General features: G+C 47.8%; 8 non-coding genes across 8 annotated transcripts; all 8 read left to right on the top strand.

Annotated features, from left to right (window-relative positions):
• The first annotated feature begins 504 nt into the window (after positions 1 to 504).
• LOC130317057 (U2 spliceosomal RNA) lies at positions 505 to 695 on the top strand. The gene has a single exon (XR_008864245.1). It is a non-coding gene; the product is annotated as a U2 spliceosomal RNA (small nuclear RNA).
• Positions 696 to 8,419: 7,724 nt separating this feature from the next.
• On the top strand, positions 8,420 to 8,610 carry LOC130317056 (U2 spliceosomal RNA). The gene has a single exon (XR_008864244.1). It is a non-coding gene; the product is annotated as a U2 spliceosomal RNA (small nuclear RNA).
• Positions 8,611 to 10,706: 2,096 nt separating this feature from the next.
• LOC130317055 (U2 spliceosomal RNA) lies at positions 10,707 to 10,897 on the top strand. The gene has a single exon (XR_008864243.1). It is a non-coding gene; the product is annotated as a U2 spliceosomal RNA (small nuclear RNA).
• Positions 10,898 to 12,990: 2,093 nt separating this feature from the next.
• Positions 12,991 to 13,181, top strand: LOC130317053 (U2 spliceosomal RNA). Its single transcript, XR_008864242.1, has one exon. It is a non-coding gene; the product is annotated as a U2 spliceosomal RNA (small nuclear RNA).
• A 2,082-nt stretch (positions 13,182 to 15,263) lies between these two features.
• On the top strand, positions 15,264 to 15,454 carry LOC130317052 (U2 spliceosomal RNA). Its single transcript, XR_008864241.1, has one exon. It is a non-coding gene; the product is annotated as a U2 spliceosomal RNA (small nuclear RNA).
• Positions 15,455 to 17,540: 2,086 nt separating this feature from the next.
• Positions 17,541 to 17,731, top strand: LOC130317051 (U2 spliceosomal RNA). Its single transcript, XR_008864240.1, has one exon. It is a non-coding gene; the product is annotated as a U2 spliceosomal RNA (small nuclear RNA).
• Positions 17,732 to 19,807: 2,076 nt separating this feature from the next.
• Positions 19,808 to 19,998, top strand: LOC130317050 (U2 spliceosomal RNA). The gene has a single exon (XR_008864239.1). It is a non-coding gene; the product is annotated as a U2 spliceosomal RNA (small nuclear RNA).
• Positions 19,999 to 22,084: 2,086 nt separating this feature from the next.
• LOC130317049 (U2 spliceosomal RNA) lies at positions 22,085 to 22,275 on the top strand. Its single transcript, XR_008864238.1, has one exon. It is a non-coding gene; the product is annotated as a U2 spliceosomal RNA (small nuclear RNA).
• The last annotated feature ends 841 nt before the right edge of the window (positions 22,276 to 23,116 follow it).

The raw sequence follows: 23,116 nt of genomic DNA, 5'->3' as shown, positions 1-23,116 counted from the left end.
TTTATGAGGAGCATCAGCACTGCTCTGCCTGAGCAGAACCATCACCGCCATAGGTTGTCAAATAACCCGGATTTAACCCACACAGGTAAGTCCAATGGGGTGCAGGCATGTCCTCTATGCTTACAGCTTCCCGTGGGTGTTGGTTTGATACCGTTTGGGGACAGCCAAGGAGGCATCTGCAGGCAACAAAGGTAGGTGTGTGCTTGTGTGTGTGTTTCCTATGCAGATCCTAAGCCCAGTGTCACATGCAAGTAGGAGGAGTAAGAAGGGTTCCTGGCAAATCCGGGTTATGGATTGCATTTAAAAAGGCCCCGTGGGAGTGCAATGGGCCCCTGTCTTGCTGCTTAGCAATAATGGTATGGGTTTAGGTTCTGCTGTGTGTACTGGTGGTTGACTGCCCCCCAGCCCAGAGTGTGCATGGAAAATTGTCTGGCAGCCTCCCTGACAGCAAGCAGTGATAGTGCCCATGAAGGGGACCTTGTTGGGCCCGCCCCTTTCACGGTTATCGCTTCTCGGCCTTTTGGCTAAGATCAAGTGTAGTATCTGTTCTTATCAGTTTAATATCTGATACGTCCCCTATCTGGGGACCATATATTAAATGGATTTTTGAGAACGGGGGCCGATTTCGAAGCTTGCTTCCGTCGCCCTATGCATTGACCCGATATGGCAGTATCTTCGGGTACAGTGCACCACCCCCTTACAGGGTTAAAAAGAAAGATTCCTACTTTCATTGCTACCTGCTTGCTGGCTAGCCAGCTAGCCAGCCCTGTGGGCCTTGCTGCTGCTGCTGCAGCCAAAAAACAAAAGGTGGTGCTGCTGCTGCTTCTGCTGCTTCTGCTTCTGCTTGTGTCTGGCCGCTGTTGGAGCGTCCAGGCACAGGACTTCTGCTGCTGCTGACTAAATGGCCTCCTTAATTGGATCATTTGAGTAGCCAGCACACCTGTGCAGGTAGGGCATGACATGATAGGCAGCTGCCTTGATAGCGGGTGGGTGCTGAATGTTCCTAATTGACAAAATAAGATTAATGCTTATGAAGAAATATAAAATCTCATCCCTTCCCCAATATCGCGCCACACCCCTACCCCTTAATTCCCTGGTTGAACTTGATGGACATATGTCTTTTTTCGACCGTACTAACTATGTAACTATGTAACATAACATGGGGGGGGGTCTCCTGGCTGTTCACACAGGTGTGTCATTGCTGTACATTGACCATGCATTGCTTCTGTGGTATTGCAAAGGCAAAGACAAATGCTTCCAGCCATCCATTGCACTAATGGATTGGTCATCAGCTGGCTGTCTATGTCCCGCATCAATATAGACCAAAGTACATGTTACGCCGAGCGCTCCGGGTCCCCGCTCCTCCCCGGAGCGCTCGCTACACTTCCCTCACTGCAGCGCCCCGGTCGGTTCCACGGACCCGGGGCGCTGCGTTACTACCTCCGGCCGGGATGCGATTCGCGATGCGGGTAGCGCCCGCTCGCGATGCGCACCCCGGCTCCCGTACCTTACTCGCTCCCCGTCAGTTCTGTCCCGGCGCGCGCGGCCCCGCTCCCTAGGGCGCGCGCGCGCCGGGTCTTTGCGATTTAAAGGGCCACTGCACCGCTGATTGGTGCAGTGGTTCCAATTAGTGTTTACACCTGTGCACTTCCCTATATCACCTCACTTCCCCTTCACTCCCTCGCCGGATCTTGTTGCCCTAGTGCCAGTGAAAGCGTTCCTTGTGTGTTCCTTGCCTGTGATTCCAGACCTTCTGCCGTTGCCCCTGACTACGATCCTTGCTGCCTGCCCCGACCTTCTGCTACGTCCGACCTTGCTTCTGTCTACTCCCTTGTACCGCGCCTATCTTCAGCAGCCAGAGAGGTTGAGCCGTTGCTAGGGGATACGACCTGGTCACTACCGCCGCAGCAAGACCATCCCGCTTTGCGGCGGGCTCTGGTGAAAACCAGTAGTGACTTAGAACCGATCCTCTAGCACGGTCCACGCCAATCCCTCTCTGGCACAGAGGATCCACTACCTGCCAGCCGGCATCGTGACAGTAGATCCGGCCATGGATCCCGCTGAAGTTCCTCTGCCAGTTGTCGCTGACCTCACCACGGTGGTCGCCCAGCAGTCACAACAGATTGCGCAACAAGGCCAACAGCTGTCTCAACTGACTGTTATGCTACAACAGTTACTACCACAGCTCCAGCAATCATCTCCTCCGCCAGCTCCTGTACCTCCTCCGCAGCGAGTGGCCGCTTCTGGAATACGACTATCCTTGCCGGATAAATTTGATGGGGACTCTAAGTTTTGCCGTGGCTTTCTTTCCCAATGTTCATTACACTTGGAGATGATGTCGGACCAGTTCCCCACTGAAAGGTCTAAGGTGGCTTTCGTAGTCAGCCTGCTGTCTGGAAAAGCCCTGGCTTGGGCCACACCGCTCTGGGACCGCAATGACCCCGTCACTGCCTCTGTACACTCCTTCTTCTCGGAAATTCGAAGTGTCTTTGAGGAACCTGCCCGAGCCTCTTCTGCTGAGACTGCCCTCTTGAACCTGGTCCAGGGTAATTCTTCCGTTGGCGAGTATGCCGTACAGTTCCGTACCCTTGCTTCAGAATTATCCTGGAATAATGAGGCACTCTGCGCGACCTTTAAAAAAGGCCTATCCAGCAACATTAAAGATGTTCTGGCCGCACGAGAAATCCCTGCTAACCTACATGAACTCATCCATCTTGCCACTCGCATTGACATGCGTTTTTCCGAACGGCGTCAGGAGCTCCGCCAGGATATGGACTCTGTTCGCACGAGGCGTTTCTTCTCCCCGGCTCCTCTCTCCTCTGGTCCCCTGCAATCTGTTCCTGTGCCTCCCGCCGTGGAGGCTATGCAGGTCGACCGGTCTCGCCTGACACCCCAAGAGAGGACACGACGCCGCATGGAGAATCTCTGCCTGTACTGTGCTAGTACCGAACACTTCCTGAAGGATTGTCCTATCCGTCCTCCCCGCCTGGAAAGACGTCCGCTGACTCCGCACAAAGGTGAGACAGTCCTTGATGTCTACTCTGCTTCTCCACGTCTTACTGTGCCTGTGCGGATGTCTGCCTCTGCCTTCTCCTTCTCTGCTGTGGCCTTCCTGGACTCTGGATCTGCAGGAAATTTCATCTTAGCCTCTCTCGTCAACAGGTTCAACATCCCGGTGACCAGTCTCGCCAGACCCCTCTACATCAATTGTGTAAACAATGAAAGATTGGACTGTACTATACGTTTCCGCACGGAGCCCCTTCTAATGTGCATCGGATCTCATCACGAGAGGATTGAACTGTTGGTCCTCCCCAATTGCACTTCTGAAATCCTTCTTGGACTTCCCTGGCTTCAACTCCATTCCCCAATCCTGGATTGGTCCACTGGGGAGATCAAGAGTTGGGGGCCCTCTTGTTCCAAGGACTGCTTAAAACCGGTTCCCAGTAAACCTTGCCGTGTCCCTGTGCTTCCTCATGTAACCGGTCTCCCTAAGGCCTATATGGACTTTGCGGACGTTTTTTGCAAAAAACAAGCTGAGACTCTACCTCCTCACAGGCCTTATGATTGTCCCATTGACCTCCTCCCGGGCACTACTCCACCCCGGGGCAGAATCTATCCTCTGTCCGTCCCAGAGACTCTTGCCATGTCTGAATACGTCCAAGAAAATTTAAAAAAGGGCTTTATCCGTAAATCCTCCTCTCCTGCCGGAGCCGGATTTTTCTTTGTGTCCAAAAAAGATGGCTCTCTACGTCCTTGCATTGACTACCGCGGTCTTAATAAAATCACGGTTAAGAACCGCTACCCCCTACCCCTCATCTCTGAACTCTTTGATCGTCTCCAAGGTGCCCATATTTTTACCAAACTGGACTTAAGAGGTGCTTATAATCTCATCCGCATCAGAGAGGGGGATGAATGGAAAACGGCATTTAACACCAGAGATGGACACTTTGAGTATCTGGTCATGCCCTTTGGTCTATGCAACGCCCCTGCCGTCTTCCAAGACTTTGTTAATGAAATTTTTCGTGATCTACTATACTCCTGTGTTGTTGTATATCTGGACGATATCCTGATTTTTTCTGCCAATCTTGAAGAACACCGCCAGCATGTCCGTATGGTTCTTCAGAGACTTCGTGATAATCAACTCTATGCCAAAATAGAGAAATGTCTGTTTGAATGCCAATCTCTTCCTTTTCTAGGATACTTGGTCTCTGGCCAGGGACTACAAATGGACCCAGATAAACTCTCTGCCGTCTTAGATTGGCCACGCCCCTCCGGACTCCGTGCCATCCAACGTTTTTTGGGGTTCGCCAATTATTACAGGCAATTTATTCCACATTTTTCTACCATTGTGGCTCCTATTGTGGCTTTAACAAAAAAAAATGCCGATCCCAAGTCTTGGCCTCCTCAAGCGGAAGACGCCTTTAAACGACTCAAGTCTGCCTTTTCTTCGGCTCCCGTGCTCTCCAGACCTGACCCATCTAAACCCTTCCTATTGGAGGTTGATGCCTCCTCAGTGGGAGCTGGAGCTGTCCTTCTACAAAAAAACTCTTCCGGGCATGCTGTTACTTGTGGTTTTTTTTCCAGGACCTTCTCTCCGGCGGAGAGGAACTACTCCATCGGGGATCGAGAGCTTCTAGCCATTAAATTAGCACTTGAGGAATGGAGGCATCTGCTGGAGGGATCAAGATTTCCAGTTATTATTTACACCGATCACAAGAACCTCTCCTACCTCCAGTCTGCCCAACGGCTGAATCCTCGTCAGGCCAGGTGGTCTCTGTTCTTTGCCCGATTTAATTTTGAAATTCACTTTCGGCCTGCTGATAAAAACATTAGGGCCGATGCTCTCTCTCGTTCCTCAGATGCCTCTGAAATTGAACTCTCTCCTCAACACATCATTCCTCCTGACTGCCTGATTTCCACTTCTCCAGCCTCCATCAGGCAAACTCCTCCAGGAAAGACCTTTGTTTCTCCACGCCAACGCCTTGGGATCCTCAAATGGGGTCACTCCTCCCATCTCGCAGGTCATGCGGGCATCAAGAAATCTGTGCAACTCATCTCTCGCTTCTATTGGTGGCCGACTCTAGAGACTGATGTGGTGGACTTTGTGCGAGCCTGCACTATCTGTGCCCGGGATAAGACTCCTCGCCAGAAGCCCGCTGGTTTTCTTCATCCTCTACCTGTCCCCGAACAACCTTGGTCTCTGATTGGTATGGATTTTATTACTGACTTACCCCCATCCCATGGCAACACTGTTATTTGGGTGGTCGTTGATCGATTCTCCAAAATGGCACATTTCATCCCTCTTCCTGGTCTTCCTTCAGCGCCTCAGTTGGCTAAACAATTTTTTGTACACATTTTTCGTCTTCACGGGTTGCCTACACAGATCGTCTCGGATAGAGGCGTCCAATTTGTGTCTAAATTCTGGAGGGCTCTCTGTAAACAACTCAAGATTAAATTAAATTTTTCTTCTGCATACCATCCTCAATCCAATGGACAAGTAGAGAGAATTAACCAGATCTTGGGTGACTATTTACGACATTTTGTTTCCTCCCGCCAGGATGACTGGGCAGATCTTCTACCTTGGGCCGAATTCTCGTATAATTTCAGAATCTCTGAATCTTCCTCCAAATCTCCGTTTTTCGTGGTGTACGGCCGTCACCCTCTTCCCCCCCTCCCTACCCCCTTGCCCTCTGGTCTGCCCGCTGTGGATGAAATTTCTCGTGATCTTTCCACCATATGGAAAGAGACCCAAAATTCTCTCTTACAGGCTTCTTCTCGCATGAAGAGATTCGCAGATAAGAAAAGAAGAGCTCCTCCCATTTTTTCCCCTGGAGACAAGGTATGGCTCTCCGCTAAATATGTCCGTTTCCGTGTCCCGAGCTATAAGTTGGGACCACGCTATCTTGGTCCTTTTAAAGTTTTGTGTCAAATTAATCCTGTCTCTTACAAACTTCTTCTTCCTCCTTCTCTTCGTATCCCTAATGCCTTTCACGTCTCTCTTCTTAAACCTCTCATCCTCAACCGTTTTTCTCCTAAATCTGTTCCTCCCACTCCTGTTTCCGGCTCCTCGGACATCTTCTCTGTCAAAGAGATTTTGGCCTCTAAAAAGGTCAGGGGAAGAACTTTTTTTTTAGTGGATTGGGAGGGTTGTGGTCCAGAAGAGAGGTCCTGGGAACCTGAGGACAATATCCTGGACAAAAGTCTGATCCTCAGGTTCTCAGGCCCCAAGAAGAGGGGGAGACCCAAGGGGGGGGGTACTGTTACGCCGAGCGCTCCGGGTCCCCGCTCCTCCCCGGAGCGCTCGCTACACTTCCCTCACTGCAGCGCCCCGGTCGGTTCCACGGACCCGGGGCGCTGCGTTACTACCTCCGGCCGGGATGCGATTCGCGATGCGGGTAGCGCCCGCTCGCGATGCGCACCCCGGCTCCCGTACCTTACTCGCTCCCCGTCAGTTCTGTCCCGGCGCGCGCGGCCCCGCTCCCTAGGGCGCGCGCGCGCCGGGTCTTTGCGATTTAAAGGGCCACTGCACCGCTGATTGGTGCAGTGGTTCCAATTAGTGTTTACACCTGTGCACTTCCCTATATCACCTCACTTCCCCTTCACTCCCTCGCCGGATCTTGTTGCCCTAGTGCCAGTGAAAGCGTTCCTTGTGTGTTCCTTGCCTGTGATTCCAGACCTTCTGCCGTTGCCCCTGACTACGATCCTTGCTGCCTGCCCCGACCTTCTGCTACGTCCGACCTTGCTTCTGTCTACTCCCTTGTACCGCGCCTATCTTCAGCAGCCAGAGAGGTTGAGCCGTTGCTAGGGGATACGACCTGGTCACTACCGCCGCAGCAAGACCATCCCGCTTTGCGGCGGGCTCTGGTGAAAACCAGTAGTGACTTAGAACCGATCCTCTAGCACGGTCCACGCCAATCCCTCTCTGGCACAGAGGATCCACTACCTGCCAGCCGGCATCGTGACAGTACAGAGGGTTAGGCTATGCTATTGTGCACCTACCTGATGCATCAGAAGGTGCGAGGCCCTTGCTAAATTCTGTGCACAGACTTTGAGATCTATACTTTAGACTGTATCTAAACCTGCTCCAACATGGACTGACATTCTGGCCTACTTTCAGCCGATGCGACTTGTCTGTCGCTGAACAGTCGCTTTTTATGTATTCAGCACCTATGTATAATGTTGTAAAAATGCTCTAGAAGCTAAAGTCGCAGAAATGTCACACATATTTGGCCTGCAACTTTCTGTGCGACAAATTCAGACAGGAAAAATCAGTATAAATCCTTAGAAAATTATCCCCCAGTGTCTCCATCTGCTGGCGGTATTGAATAAGCATTGCTGCACTGATGGGGTATGCATTAGACGAAAAAAAAGAAGAAAAAGAAGAATAATACGCCCAGAAAAGAGGCGAAAAGGAGAAAAACGTAAAAAAACGTGAAAAAAAAGTAAGAGGAAGAGAAGGGAAAAAAAGGTGGAAATGGGTTTAAAAGTGATTTCGGCGGAGAAATATATATATATATATATATATATATATATATATATATATATACGCGCACACACACACATATATATAAACGTATTCTCCGTTGAGATATTGCAGCCGCTGCTGTGTCCAGGCCCAGGAGCCTTAGCACTGTGCTGTGATGTCACTCAATACCACTGACATCACTAGGTGTAAACAACATCTCTCCTTTGCTGTGTATGTGACTATGGAGCTGTTTGGTGATGTCGTCTATTATGGCCTTCATAGAAGCAACAGGAGATTGTTGCATCCATCTAGAACCCTCAGAACTACAGTGCTATGATGTCACTCACTTCCACAGGCCTTGCAGAGTGTAAACAACAACAACCCAGCTTTGTTGTGTATGTAACCATAGGGATTTGTGATGTCACCTAGAACCTTCACAGCAGCGACAGCTTTATGAGGAGCATCAGCACTGCTCTGCCTGAGCAGAACCATCACCGCCATAGGTTGTCAAATAACCCGGATTTAACCCACACAGGTAAGTCCAATGGGGTGCAGGCATGTCCTCTATGCTTACAGCTTCCCGTGGGTGTTGGTTTGATACCGTTTGGGGACAGCCAAGGAGGCATCTGCAGGCAACAAAGGTAGGTGTGTGCTTGTGTGTGTGTTTCCTATGCAGATCCTAAGCCCAGTGTCACATGCAAGTAGGAGGAGTAAGAAGGGTTCCTGGCAAATCCGGGTTATGGATTGCATTTAAAAAGGCCCCGTGGGAGTGCAATGGGCCCCTGTCTTGCTGCTTAGCAATAATGGTATGGGTTTAGGTTCTGCTGTGTGTACTGGTGGTTGACTGCCCCCCAGCCCAGAGTGTGCATGGAAAATTGTCTGGCAGCCTCCCTGACAGCAAGCAGTGATAGTGCCCATGAAGGGGACCTTGTTGGGCCCGCCCCTTTCACGGTTATCGCTTCTCGGCCTTTTGGCTAAGATCAAGTGTAGTATCTGTTCTTATCAGTTTAATATCTGATACGTCCCCTATCTGGGGACCATATATTAAATGGATTTTTGAGAACGGGGGCCGATTTCGAAGCTTGCTTCCGTCGCCCTATGCATTGACCCGATATGGCAGTATCTTCGGGTACAGTGCACCACCCCCTTACAGGGTTAAAAAGAAAGATTCCTACTTTCATTGCTACCTGCTTGCTGGCTAGCCAGCTAGCCAGCCCTGTGGGCCTTGCTGCTGCTGCTGCAGCCAAAAAACAAAAGGTGGTGCTGCTGCTGCTTCTGCTGCTTCTGCTTCTGCTTGTGTCTGGCCGCTGTTGGAGCGTCCAGGCACAGGACTTCTGCTGCTGCTGACTAAATGGCCTCCTTAATTGGATCATTTGAGTAGCCAGCACACCTGTGCAGGTAGGGCATGACATGATAGGCAGCTGCCTTGATAGCGGGTGGGTGCTGAATGTTCCTAATTGACAAAATAAGATTAATGCTTATGAAGAAATATAAAATCTCATCCCTTCCCCAATATCGCGCCACACCCCTACCCCTTAATTCCCTGGTTGAACTTGATGGACATATGTCTTTTTTCGACCGTACTAACTATGTAACTATGTAACATAACATGGGGGGGGTCTCCTGGCTGTTCACACAGGTGTGTCATTGCTGTACATTGACCATGCATTGCTTCTGTGGTATTGCAAAGGCAAAGACAAATGCTTCCAGCCATCCATTGCACTAATGGATTGGTCATCAGCTGGCTGTCTATGTCCCGCATCAATATAGACCAAAGTACAGAGGGTTAGGCTATGCTATTGTGCACCTACCTGATGCATCAGAAGGTGCGAGGCCCTTGCTAAATTCTGTGCACAGACTTTGAGATCTATACTTTAGACTGTATCTAAACCTGCTCCAACATGGACTGACATTCTGGCCTACTTTCAGCCGATGCGACTTGTCTGTCGCTGAACAGTCGCTTTTTATGTATTCAGCACCTATGTATAATGTTGTAAAAATGCTCTAGAAGCTAAAGTCGCAGAAATGTCACACATATTTGGCCTGCAACTTTCTGTGCGACAAATTCAGACAGGAAAAATCAGTATAAATCCTTAGAAAATTATCCCCCAGTGTCTCCATCTGCTGGCGGTATTGAATAAGCATTGCTGCACTGATGGGGTATGCATTAGACGAAAAAAAAGAAGAAAAAGAAGAATAATACGCCCAGAAAAGAGGCGAAAAGGAGAAAAACGTAAAAAAACGTGAAAAAAAAGTAAGAGGAAGAGAAGGGAAAAAAAGGTGGAAATGGGTTTAAAAGTGATTTCGGCGGAGAAATATATATATATATATATATATATATATATATATATATATATACGCGCACACACACACATATATATAAACGTATTCTCCGTTGAGATATTGCAGCCGCTGCTGTGTCCAGGCCCAGGAGCCTTAGCACTGTGCTGTGATGTCACTCAATACCACTGACATCACTAGGTGTAAACAACATCTCTCCTTTGCTGTGTATGTGACTATGGAGCTGTTTGGTGATGTCGTCTATTATGGCCTTCATAGAAGCAACAGGAGATTGTTGCATCCATCTAGAACCCTCAGAACTACAGTGCTATGATGTCACTCACTTCCACAGGCCTTGCAGAGTGTAAACAACAACAACCCAGCTTTGTTGTGTATGTAACCATAGGGATTTGTGATGTCACCTAGAACCTTCACAGCAGCGACAGCTTTATGAGGAGCATCAGCACTGCTCTGCCTGAGCAGAACCATCACCGCCATAGGTTGTCAAATAACCCGGATTTAACCCACACAGGTAAGTCCAATGGGGTGCAGGCATGTCCTCTATGCTTACAGCTTCCCGTGGGTGTTGGTGGGTGTTGGTTTGATACCGTTTGGGGACAGCCAAGGAGGCATCTGCAGGCAACAAAGGTAGGTGTGTGCTTGTGTGTGTGTTTCCTATGCAGATCCTAAGCCCAGTGTCACATGCAAGTAGGAGGAGTAAGAAGGGTTCCTGGCAAATCCGGGTTATGGATTGCATTTAAAAAGGCCCCGTGGGAGTGCAATGGGCCCCTGTCTTGCTGCTTAGCAATAATGGTATGGGTTTAGGTTCTGCTGTGTGTACTGGTGGTTGACTGCCCCCCAGCCCAGAGTGTGCATGGAAAATTGTCTGGCAGCCTCCCTGACAGCAAGCAGTGATAGTGCCCATGAAGGGGACCTTGTTGGGCCCGCCCCTTTCACGGTTATCGCTTCTCGGCCTTTTGGCTAAGATCAAGTGTAGTATCTGTTCTTATCAGTTTAATATCTGATACGTCCCCTATCTGGGGACCATATATTAAATGGATTTTTGAGAACGGGGGCCGATTTCGAAGCTTGCTTCCGTCGCCCTATGCATTGACCCGATATGGCAGTATCTTCGGGTACAGTGCACCACCCCCTTACAGGGTTAAAAAGAAAGATTCCTACTTTCATTGCTACCTGCTTGCTGGCTAGCCAGCTAGCCAGCCCTGTGGGCCTTGCTGCTGCTGCTGCAGCCAAAAAACAAAAGGTGGTGCTGCTGCTGCTTCTGCTGCTTCTGCTTCTGCTTGTGTCTGGCCGCTGTTGGAGCGTCCAGGCACAGGACTTCTGCTGCTGCTGACTAAATGGCCTCCTTAATTGGATCATTTGAGTAGCCAGCACACCTGTGCAGGTAGGGCATGACATGATAGGCAGCTGCCTTGATAGCGGGTGGGTGCTGAATGTTCCTAATTGACAAAATAAGATTAATGCTTATGAAGAAATATAAAATCTCATCCCTTCCCCAATATCGCGCCACACCCCTACCCCTTAATTCCCTGGTTGAACTTGATGGACATATGTCTTTTTTCGACCGTACTAACTATGTAACTATGTAACATAACATGGGGGGGGGTCTCCTGGCTGTTCACACAGGTGTGTCATTGCTGTACATTGACCATGCATTGCTTCTGTGGTATTGCAAAGGCAAAGACAAATGCTTCCAGCCATCCATTGCACTAATGGATTGGTCATCAGCTGGCTGTCTATGTCCCGCATCAATATAGACCAAAGTACAGAGGGTTAGGCTATGCTATTGTGCACCTACCTGATGCATCAGAAGGTGCGAGGCCCTTGCTAAATTCTGTGCACAGACTTTGAGATCTATACTTTAGACTGTATCTAAACCTGCTCCAACATGGACTGACATTCTGGCCTACTTTCAGCCGATGCGACTTGTCTGTCGCTGAACAGTCGCTTTTTATGTATTCAGCACCTATGTATAATGTTGTAAAAATGCTCTAGAAGCTAAAGTCGCAGAAATGTCACACATATTTGGCCTGCAACTTTCTGTGCGACAAATTCAGACAGGAAAAATCAGTATAAATCCTTAGAAAATTATCCCCCAGTGTCTCCATCTGCTGGCGGTATTGAATAAGCATTGCTGCACTGATGGGGTATGCATTAGACGAAAAAAAAGAAGAAAAAGAAGAATAATACGCCCAGAAAAGAGGCGAAAAGGAGAAAAACGTAAAAAAACGTGAAAAAAAAGTAAGAGGAAGAGAAGGGAAAAAAAGGTGGAAATGGGTTTAAAAGTGATTTCGGCGGAGAAATATATATATATATATATATATATATATATATATATATATATATATATACGCGCACACACACACATATATATAAACGTATTCTCCGTTGAGATATTGCAGCCGCTGCTGTGTCCAGGCCCAGGAGCCTTAGCACTGTGCTGTGATGTCACTCAATACCACTGACATCACTAGGTGTAAACAACATCTCTCCTTTGCTGTGTATGTGACTATGGAGCTGTTTGGTGATGTCGTCTATTATGGCCTTCATAGAAGCAACAGGAGATTGTTGCATCCATCTAGAACCCTCAGAACTACAGTGCTATGATGTCACTCACTTCCACAGGCCTTGCAGAGTGTAAACAACAACAACCCAGCTTTGTTGTGTATGTAACCATAGGGATTTGTGATGTCACCTAGAACCTTCACAGCAGCGACAGCTTTATGAGGAGCATCAGCACTGCTCTGCCTGAGCAGAACCATCACCGCCATAGGTTGTCAAATAACCCGGATTTAACCCACACAGGTAAGTCCAATGGGGTGCAGGCATGTCCTCTATGCTTACAGCTTCCCGTGGGTGTTGGTTTGATACCGTTTGGGGACAGCCAAGGAGGCATCTGCAGGCAACAAAGGTAGGTGTGTGCTTGTGTGTGTGTTTCCTATGCAGATCCTAAGCCCAGTGTCACATGCAAGTAGGAGGAGTAAGAAGGGTTCCTGGCAAATCCGGGTTATGGATTGCATTTAAAAAGGCCCCGTGGGAGTGCAATGGGCCCCTGTCTTGCTGCTTAGCAATAATGGTATGGGTTTAGGTTCTGCTGTGTGTACTGGTGGTTGACTGCCCCCCAGCCCAGAGTGTGCATGGAAAATTGTCTGGCAGCCTCCCTGACAGCAAGCAGTGATAGTGCCCATGAAGGGGACCTTGTTGGGCCCGCCCCTTTCACGGTTATCGCTTCTCGGCCTTTTGGCTAAGATCAAGTGTAGTATCTGTTCTTATCAGTTTAATATCTGATACGTCCCCTATCTGGGGACCATATATTAAATGGATTTTTGAGAACGGGGGCCGATTTCGAAGCTTGCTTCCGTCGCCCTATGCATTGACCCGATATGGCAGTATCTTCGGGTACAGTGCACCACCCCCTTACAGGGTTAAAAAGAAAGATTCCTACTTTCATTGCTACCTGCTTGCTGGCTAGCCAGCTAGCCAGCCCTGTGGGCCTTGCTGCTGCTGCTGCAGCCAAAAAACAAAAGGTGGTGCTGCTGCTGCTTCTGCTGCTTCTGCTTCTGCTTGTGTCTGGCCGCTGTTGGAGCGTCCAGGCACAGGACTTCTGCTGCTGCTGACTAAATGGCCTCCTTAATTGGATCATTTGAGTAGCCAGCACACCTGTGCAGGTAGGGCATGACATGATAGGCAGCTGCCTTGATAGCGGGTGGGTGCTGAATGTTCCTAATTGACAAAATAAGATTAATGCTTATGAAGAAATATAAAATCTCATCCCTTCCCCAATATCGCGCCACACCCCTACCCCTTAATTCCCTGGTTGAACTTGATGGACATATGTCTTTTTTCGACCGTACTAACTATGTAACTATGTAACATAACATGGGGGGGGTCTCCTGGCTGTTCACACAGGTGTGTCATTGCTGTACATTGACCATGCATTGCTTCTGTGGTATTGCAAAGGCAAAGACAAATGCTTCCAGCCATCCATTGCACTAATGGATTGGTCATCAGCTGGCTGTCTATGTCCCGCATCAATATAGACCAAAGTACAGAGGGTTAGGCTATGCTATTGTGCACCTACCTGATGCATCAGAAGGTGCGAGGCCCTTGCTAAATTCTGTGCACAGACTTTGAGATCTATACTTTAGACTGTATCTAAACCTGCTCCAACATGGACTGACATTCTGGCCTACTTTCAGCCGATGCGACTTGTCTGTCGCTGAACAGTCGCTTTTTATGTATTCAGCACCTATGTATAATGTTGTAAAAATGCTCTAGAAGCTAAAGTCGCAGAAATGTCACACATATTTGGCCTGCAACTTTCTGTGCGACAAATTCAGACAGGAAAAATCAGTATAAATCCTTAGAAAATTATCCCCCAGTGTCTCCATCTGCTGGCGGTATTGAATAAGCATTGCTGCACTGATGGGGTATGCATTAGACGAAAAAAAAGAAGAAAAAGAAGAATAATACGCCCAGAAAAGAGGCGAAAAGGAGAAAAACGTAAAAAAACGTGAAAAAAAAGTAAGAGGAAGAGAAGGGAAAAAAAGGTGGAAATGGGTTTAAAAGTGATTTCGGCGGAGAAATATATATATATATATATATATATATATATATATATATACGCGCACACACACACATATATATAAACGTATTCTCCGTTGAGATATTGCAGCCGCTGCTGTGTCCAGGCCCAGGAGCCTTAGCACTGTGCTGTGATGTCACTCAATACCACTGACATCACTAGGTGTAAACAACATCTCTCCTTTGCTGTGTATGTGACTATGGAGCTGTTTGGTGATGTCGTCTATTATGGCCTTCATAGAAGCAACAGGAGATTGTTGCATCCATCTAGAACCCTCAGAACTACAGTGCTATGATGTCACTCACTTCCACAGGCCTTGCAGAGTGTAAACAACAACAACCCAGCTTTGTTGTGTATGTAACCATAGGGATTTGTGATGTCACCTAGAACCTTCACAGCAGCGACAGCTTTATGAGGAGCATCAGCACTGCTCTGCCTGAGCAGAACCATCACCGCCATAGGTTGTCAAATAACCCGGATTTAACCCACACAGGTAAGTCCAATGGGGTGCAGGCATGTCCTCTATGCTTACAGCTTCCCGTGGGTGTTGGTTTGATACCGTTTGGGGACAGCCAAGGAGGCATCTGCAGGCAACAAAGGTAGGTGTGTGCTTGTGTGTGTGTTTCCTATGCAGATCCTAAGCCCAGTGTCACATGCAAGTAGGAGGAGTAAGAAGGGTTCCTGGCAAATCCGGGTTATGGATTGCATTTAAAAAGGCCCCGTGGGAGTGCAATGGGCCCCTGTCTTGCTGCTTAGCAATAATGGTATGGGTTTAGGTTCTGCTGTGTGTACTGGTGGTTGACTGCCCCCCAGCCCAGAGTGTGCATGGAAAATTGTCTGGCAGCCTCCCTGACAGCAAGCAGTGATAGTGCCCATGAAGGGGACCTTGTTGGGCCCGCCCCTTTCACGGTTATCGCTTCTCGGCCTTTTGGCTAAGATCAAGTGTAGTATCTGTTCTTATCAGTTTAATATCTGATACGTCCCCTATCTGGGGACCATATATTAAATGGATTTTTGAGAACGGGGGCCGATTTCGAAGCTTGCTTCCGTCGCCCTATGCATTGACCCGATATGGCAGTATCTTCGGGTACAGTGCACCACCCCCTTACAGGGTTAAAAAGAAAGATTCCTACTTTCATTGCTACCTGCTTGCTGGCTAGCCAGCTAGCCAGCCCTGTGGGCCTTGCTGCTGCTGCTGCAGCCAAAAAACAAAAGGTGGTGCTGCTGCTGCTTCTGCTGCTTCTGCTTCTGCTTGTGTCTGGCCGCTGTTGGAGCGTCCAGGCACAGGACTTCTGCTGCTGCTGACTAAATGGCCTCCTTAATTGGATCATTTGAGTAGCCAGCACACCTGTGCAGGTAGGGCATGACATGATAGGCAGCTGCCTTGATAGCGGGTGGGTGCTGAATGTTCCTAATTGACAAAATAAGATTAATGCTTATGAAGAAATATAAAATCTCATCCCTTCCCCAATATCGCGCCACACCCCTACCCCTTAATTCCCTGGTTGAACTTGATGGACATATGTCTTTTTTCGACCGTACTAACTATGTAACTATGTAACATAACATGGGGGGGGTCTCCTGGCTGTTCACACAGGTGTGTCATTGCTGTACATTGACCATGCATTGCTTCTGTGGTATTGCAAAGGCAAAGACAAATGCTTCCAGCCATCCATTGCACTAATGGATTGGTCATCAGCTGGCTATCTATGTCCCGCATCAATATAGACCAAAGTACAGAGGGTTAGGCTATGCTATTGTGCACCTACCTGATGCATCAGAAGGTGCGAGGCCCTTGCTAAATTCTGTGCACAGACTTTGAGATCTATACTTTAGACTGTATCTAAACCTGCTCCAACATGGACTGACATTCTGGCCTACTTTCAGCCGATGCGACTTGTCTGTCGCTGAACAGTCGCTTTTTATGTATTCAGCACCTATGTATAATGTTGTAAAAATGCTCTAGAAGCTAAAGTCGCAGAAATGTCACACATATTTGGCCTGCAACTTTCTGTGCGACAAATTCAGACAGGAAAAATCAGTATAAATCCTTAGAAAATTATCCCCCAGTGTCTCCATCTGCTGGCGGTATTGAATAAGCATTGCTGCACTGATGGGGTATGCATTAGACGAAAAAAAAGAAGAAAAAGAAGAATAATACGCCCAGAAAAGAGGCGAAAAGGAGAAAAACGTAAAAAAACGTGAAAAAAAAGTAAGAGGAAGAGAAGGGAAAAAAAGGTGGAAATGGGTTTAAAAGTGATTTCGGCGGAGAAATATATATATATATATATATATATATATATATATATATATATACGCGCACACACACACATATATATAAACGTATTCTCCGTTGAGATATTGCAGCCGCTGCTGTGTCCAGGCCCAGGAGCCTTAGCACTGTGCTGTGATGTCACTCAATACCACTGACATCACTAGGTGTAAACAACATCTCTCCTTTGCTGTGTATGTGACTATGGAGCTGTTTGGTGATGTCGTCTATTATGGCCTTCATAGAAGCAACAGGAGATTGTTGCATCCATCTAGAACCCTCAGAACTACAGTGCTATGATGTCACTCACTTCCACAGGCCTTGCAGAGTGTAAACAACAACAACCCAGCTTTGTTGTGTATGTAACCATAGGGATTTGTGATGTCACCTAGAACCTTCACAGCAGCGACAGCTTTATGAGGAGCATCAGCACTGCTCTGCCTGAGCAGAACCATCACCGCCATAGGTTGTCAAATAACCCGGATTTAACCCACACAGGTAAGTCCAATGGGGTGCAGGCATGTCCTCTATGCTTACAGCTTCCCGTGGGTGTTGGTTTGATACCGTTTGGGGACAGCCAAGGAGGCATCTGCAGGCAACAAAGGTAGGTGTGTGCTTGTGTGTGTGTTTCCTATGCAGATCCTAAGCCCAGTGTCACATGCAAGTAGGAGGAGTAAGAAGGGTTCCTGGCAAATCCGGGTTATGGATTGCATTTAAAAAGGCCCCGTGGGAGTGCAATGGGCCCCTGTCTTGCTGCTTAGCAATAATGGTATGGGTTTAGGTTCTGCTGTGTGTACTGGTGGTTGACTGCCCCCCAGCCCAGAGTGTGCATGGAAAATTGTCTGGCAGCCTCCCTGACAGCAAGCAGTGATAGTGCCCATGAAGGGGACCTTGTTGGGCCCGCCCTTTTCACGGTTATCGCTTCTCGGCCTTTTGGCTAAGATCAAGTGTAGTATCTGTTCTTATCAGTTTAATATCTGATACGTCCCCTATCTGGGGACCATATATTAAATGGATTTTTGAGAACGGGGGCCGATTTCGAAGCTTGCTTCCGTCGCCCTATGCATTGACCCGATATGGCAGTATCTTCGGGTACAGTGCACCACCCCCTTACAGGGTTAAAAAGAAAGATTCCTACTTTCATTGCTACCTGCTTGCTGGCTAGCCAGCTAGCCAGCCCTGTGGGCCTTGCTGCTGCTGCTGCAGCCAAAAAACAAAAGGTGGTGCTGCTGCTGCTTCTGCTGCTTCTGCTTCTGCTTGTGTCTGGCCGCTGTTGGAGCGTCCAGGCACAGGACTTCTGCTGCTGCTGACTAAATGGCCTCCTTAATTGGATCATTTGAGTAGCCAGCACACCTGTGCAGGTAGGGCATGACATGATAGGCAGCTGCCTTGATAGCGGGTGGGTGCTGAATGTTCCTAATTGACAAAATAAGATTAATGCTTATGAAGAAATATAAAATCTCATCCCTTCCCCAATATCGCGCCACACCCCTACCCCTTAATTCCCTGGTTGAACTTGATGGACATATGTCTTTTTTCGACCGTACTAACTATGTAACTATGTAACATAACATGGGGGGGGTCTCCTGGCTGTTCACACAGGTGTGTCATTGCTGTACATTGACCATGCATTGCTTCTGTGGTATTGCAAAGGCAAAGACAAATGCTTCCAGCCATCCATTGCACTAATGGATTGGTCATCAGCTGGCTGTCTATGTCCCGCATCAATATAGACCAAAGTACAGAGGGTTAGGCTATGCTATTGTGCACCTACCTGATGCATCAGAAGGTGCGAGGCCCTTGCTAAATTCTGTGCACAGACTTTGAGATCTATACTTTAGACTGTATCTAAACCTGCTCCAACATGGACTGACATTCTGGCCTACTTTCAGCCGATGCGACTTGTCTGTCGCTGAACAGTCGCTTTTTATGTATTCAGCACCTATGTATAATGTTGTAAAAATGCTCTAGAAGCTAAAGTCGCAGAAATGTCACACATATTTGGCCTGCAACTTTCTGTGCGACAAATTCAGACAGGAAAAATCAGTATAAATCCTTAGAAAATTATCCCCCAGTGTCTCCATCTGCTGGCGGTATTGAATAAGCATTGCTGCACTGATGGGGTATGCATTAGACGAAAAAAAAGAAGAAAAAGAAGAATAATACGCCCAGAAAAGAGGTGAAAAGGAGAAAAACGTAAAAAAACGTGAAAAAAAAGTAAGAGGAAGAGAAGGGAAAAAAAGGTGGAAATGGGTTTAAAAGTGATTTCGGCGGAGAAATATATATATATATATATATATATATATATATACGCGCACACACACACATATATATAAACGTATTCTCCGTTGAGATATTGCAGCCGCTGCTGTGTCCAGGCCCAGGAGCCTTAGCACTGTGCTGTGATGTCACTCAATACCACTGACATCACTAGGTGTAAACAACATCTCTCCTTTGCTGTGTATGTGACTATGGAGCTGTTTGGTGATGTCGTCTATTATGGCCTTCATAGAAGCAACAGGAGATTGTTGCATCCATCTAGAACCCTCAGAACTACAGTGCTATGATGTCACTCACTTCCACAGGCCTTGCAGAGTGTAAACAACAACAACCCAGCTTTGTTGTGTATGTAACCATAGGGATTTGTGATGTCACCTAGAACCTTCACAGCAGCGACAGCTTTATGAGGAGCATCAGCACTGCTCTGCCTGAGCAGAACCATCACCGCCATAGGTTGTCAAATAACCCGGATTTAACCCACACAGGTAAGTCCAATGGGGTGCAGGCATGTCCTCTATGCTTACAGCTTCCCGTGGGTGTTGGTTTGATACCGTTTGGGGACAGCCAAGGAGGCATCTGCAGGCAACAAAGGTAGGTGTGTGCTTGTGTGTGTGTTTCCTATGCAGATCCTAAGCCCAGTGTCACATGCAAGTAGGAGGAGTAAGAAGGGTTCCTGGCAAATCCGGGTTATGGATTGCATTTAAAAAGGCCCCGTGGGAGTGCAATGGGCCCCTGTCTTGCTGCTTAGCAATAATGGTATGGGTTTAGGTTCTGCTGTGTGTACTGGTGGTTGACTGCCCCCCAGCCCAGAGTGTGCATGGAAAATTGTCTGGCAGCCTCCCTGACAGCAAGCAGTGATAGTGCCCATGAAGGGGACCTTGTTGGGCCCGCCCCTTTCACGGTTATCGCTTCTCGGCCTTTTGGCTAAGATCAAGTGTAGTATCTGTTCTTATCAGTTTAATATCTGATACGTCCCCTATCTGGGGACCATATATTAAATGGATTTTTGAGAACGGGGGCCGATTTCGAAGCTTGCTTCCGTCGCCCTATGCATTGACCCGATATGGCAGTATCTTCGGGTACAGTGCACCACCCCCTTACAGGGTTAAAAAGAAAGATTCCTACTTTCATTGCTACCTGCTTGCTGGCTAGCCAGCTAGCCAGCCCTGTGGGCCTTGCTGCTGCTGCTGCAGCCAAAAAACAAAAGGTGGTGCTGCTGCTGCTTCTGCTGCTTCTGCTTCTGCTTGTGTCTGGCCGCTGTTGGAGCGTCCAGGCACAGGACTTCTGCTGCTGCTGACTAAATGGCCTCCTTAATTGGATCATTTGAGTAGCCAGCACACCTGTGCAGGTAGGGCATGACATGATAGGCAGCTGCCTTGATAGCGGGTGGGTGCTGAATGTTCCTAATTGACAAAATAAGATTAATGCTTATGAAGAAATATAAAATCTCATCCCTTCCCCAATATCGCGCCACACCCCTACCCCTTAATTCCCTGGTTGAACTTGATGGACATATGTCTTTTTTCGACCGTACTAACTATGTAACTATGTAACATAACATGGGGGGGGTCTCCTGGCTGTTCACACAGGTGTGTCATTGCTGTACATTGACCATGCATTGCTTCTGTGGTATTGCAAAGGCAAAGACAAATGCTTCCAGCCATCCATTGCACTAATGGATTGGTCATCAGCTGGCTGTCTATGTCCCGCATCAATATAGACCAAAGTACAGAGGGTTAGGCTATGCTATTGTGCACCTACCTGATGCATCAGAAGGTGCGAGGCCCTTGCTAAATTCTGTGCACAGACTTTGAGATCTATACTTTAGACTGTATCTAAACCTGCTCCAACATGGACTGACATTCTGGCCTACTTTCAGCCGATGCGACTTGTCTGTCGCTGAACAGTCGCTTTTTATGTATTCAGCACCTATGTATAATGTTGTAAAAATGCTCTAGAAGCTAAAGTCGCAGAAATGTCACACATATTTGGCCTGCAACTTTCTGTGCGACAAATTCAGACAGGAAAAATCAGTATAAATCCTTAGAAAATTATCCCCCAGTGTCTCCATCTGCTGGCGGTATTGAATAAGCATTGCTGCACTGATGGGGTATGCATTAGACGAAAAAAAAGAAGAAAAAGAAGAATAATACGCCCAGAAAAGAGGCGAAAAGGAGAAAAACGTAAAAAAACGTGAAAAAAAAGTAAGAGGAAGAGAAGGGAAAAAAAGGTGGAAATGGGTTTAAAAGTGATTTCGGCGGAGAAATATATATATATATATATATATATATATATATATATATATATACGCGCACACACACACATATATATAAACGTATTCTCCGTTGAGATATTGCAGCCGCTGCTGTGTCCAGGCCCAGGAGCCTTAGCACTGTGCTGTGATGTCACTCAATACCACTGACATCACTAGGTGTAAACAACATCTCTCCTTTGCTGTGTATGTGACTATGGAGCTGTTTGGTGATGTCGTCTATTATGGCCTTCATAGAAGCAACAGGAGATTGTTGCATCCATCTAGAACCCTCAGAACTACAGTGCTATGATGTCACTCACTTCCACAGGCCTTGCAGAGTGTAAACAACAACAACCCAGCTTTGTTGTGTATGTAACCATAGGGATTTGTGATGTCACCTAGAACCTTCACAGCAGCGACAGCTTTATGAGGAGCATCAGCACTGCTCTGCCTGAGCAGAACCATCACCGCCATAGGTTGTCAAATAACCCGGATTTAACCCACACAGGTAAGTCCAATGGGGTGCAGGCATGTCCTCTATGCTTACAGCTTCCCGTGGGTGTTGGTTTGATACCGTTTGGGGACAGCCAAGGAGGCATCTGCAGGCAACAAAGGTAGGTGTGTGCTTGTGTGTGTGTTTCCTATGCAGATCCTAAGCCCAGTGTCACATGCAAGTAGGAGGAGTAAGAAGGGTTCCTGGCAAATCCGGGTTATGGATTGCATTTAAAAAGGCCCCGTGGGAGTGCAATGGGCCCCTGTCTTGCTGCTTAGCAATAATGGTATGGGTTTAGGTTCTGCTGTGTGTACTGGTGGTTGACTGCCCCCCAGCCCAGAGTGTGCATGGAAAATTGTCTGGCAGCCTCCCTGACAGCAAGCAGTGATAGTGCCCATGAAGGGGACCTTGTTGGGCCCGCCCCTTTCACGGTTATCGCTTCTCGGCCTTTTGGCTAAGATCAAGTGTAGTATCTGTTCTTATCAGTTTAATATCTGATACGTCCCCTATCTGGGGACCATATATTAAATGGATTTTTGAGAACGGGGGCCGATTTCGAAGCTTGCTTCCGTCGCCCTATGCATTGACCCGATATGGCAGTATCTTCGGGTACAGTGCACCACCCCCTTACAGGGTTAAAAAGAAAGATTCCTACTTTCATTGCTACCTGCTTGCTGGCTAGCCAGCTAGCCAGCCCTGTGGGCCTTGCTGCTGCTGCTGCAGCCAAAAAACAAAAGGTGGTGCTGCTGCTGCTTCTGCTGCTTCTGCTTCTGCTTGTGTCTGGCCGCTGTTGGAGCGTCCAGGCACAGGACTTCTGCTGCTGCTGACTAAATGGCCTCCTTAATTGGATCATTTGAGTAGCCAGCACACCTGTGCAGGTAGGGCATGACATGATAGGCAGCTGCCTTGATAGCGGGTGGGTGCTGAATGTTCCTAATTGACAAAATAAGATTAATGCTTATGAAGAAATATAAAATCTCATCCCTTCCCCAATATCGCGCCACACCCCTACCCCTTAATTCCCTGGTTGAACTTGATGGACATATGTCTTTTTTCGACCGTACTAACTATGTAACTATGTAACATAACATGGGGGGGGTCTCCTGGCTGTTCACACAGGTGTGTCATTGCTGTACATTGACCATGCATTGCTTCTGTGGTATTGCAAAGGCAAAGACAAATGCTTCCAGCCATCCATTGCACTAATGGATTGGTCATCAGCTGGCTGTCTATGTCCCGCATCAATATAGACCAAAGTACAGAGGGTTAGGCTATGCTATTGTGCACCTACCTGATGCATCAGAAGGTGCGAGGCCCTTGCTAAATTCTGTGCACAGACTTTGAGATCTATACTTTAGACTGTATCTAAACCTGCTCCAACATGGACTGACATTCTGGCCTACTTTCAGCCGATGCGACTTGTCTGTCGCTGAACAGTCGCTTTTTATGTATTCAGCACCTATGTA

This window comes from Hyla sarda, unplaced genomic scaffold (assembly GCF_029499605.1).
Source record: "Hyla sarda isolate aHylSar1 unplaced genomic scaffold, aHylSar1.hap1 scaffold_1970, whole genome shotgun sequence".
In the NCBI taxonomy this organism is placed as follows: domain Eukaryota; kingdom Metazoa; phylum Chordata; class Amphibia; order Anura; family Hylidae; genus Hyla; species Hyla sarda.
The sequence above is the reverse complement of the archived record's forward strand: the minus strand, read 5'-3'. Positions and strand labels throughout refer to the sequence as shown.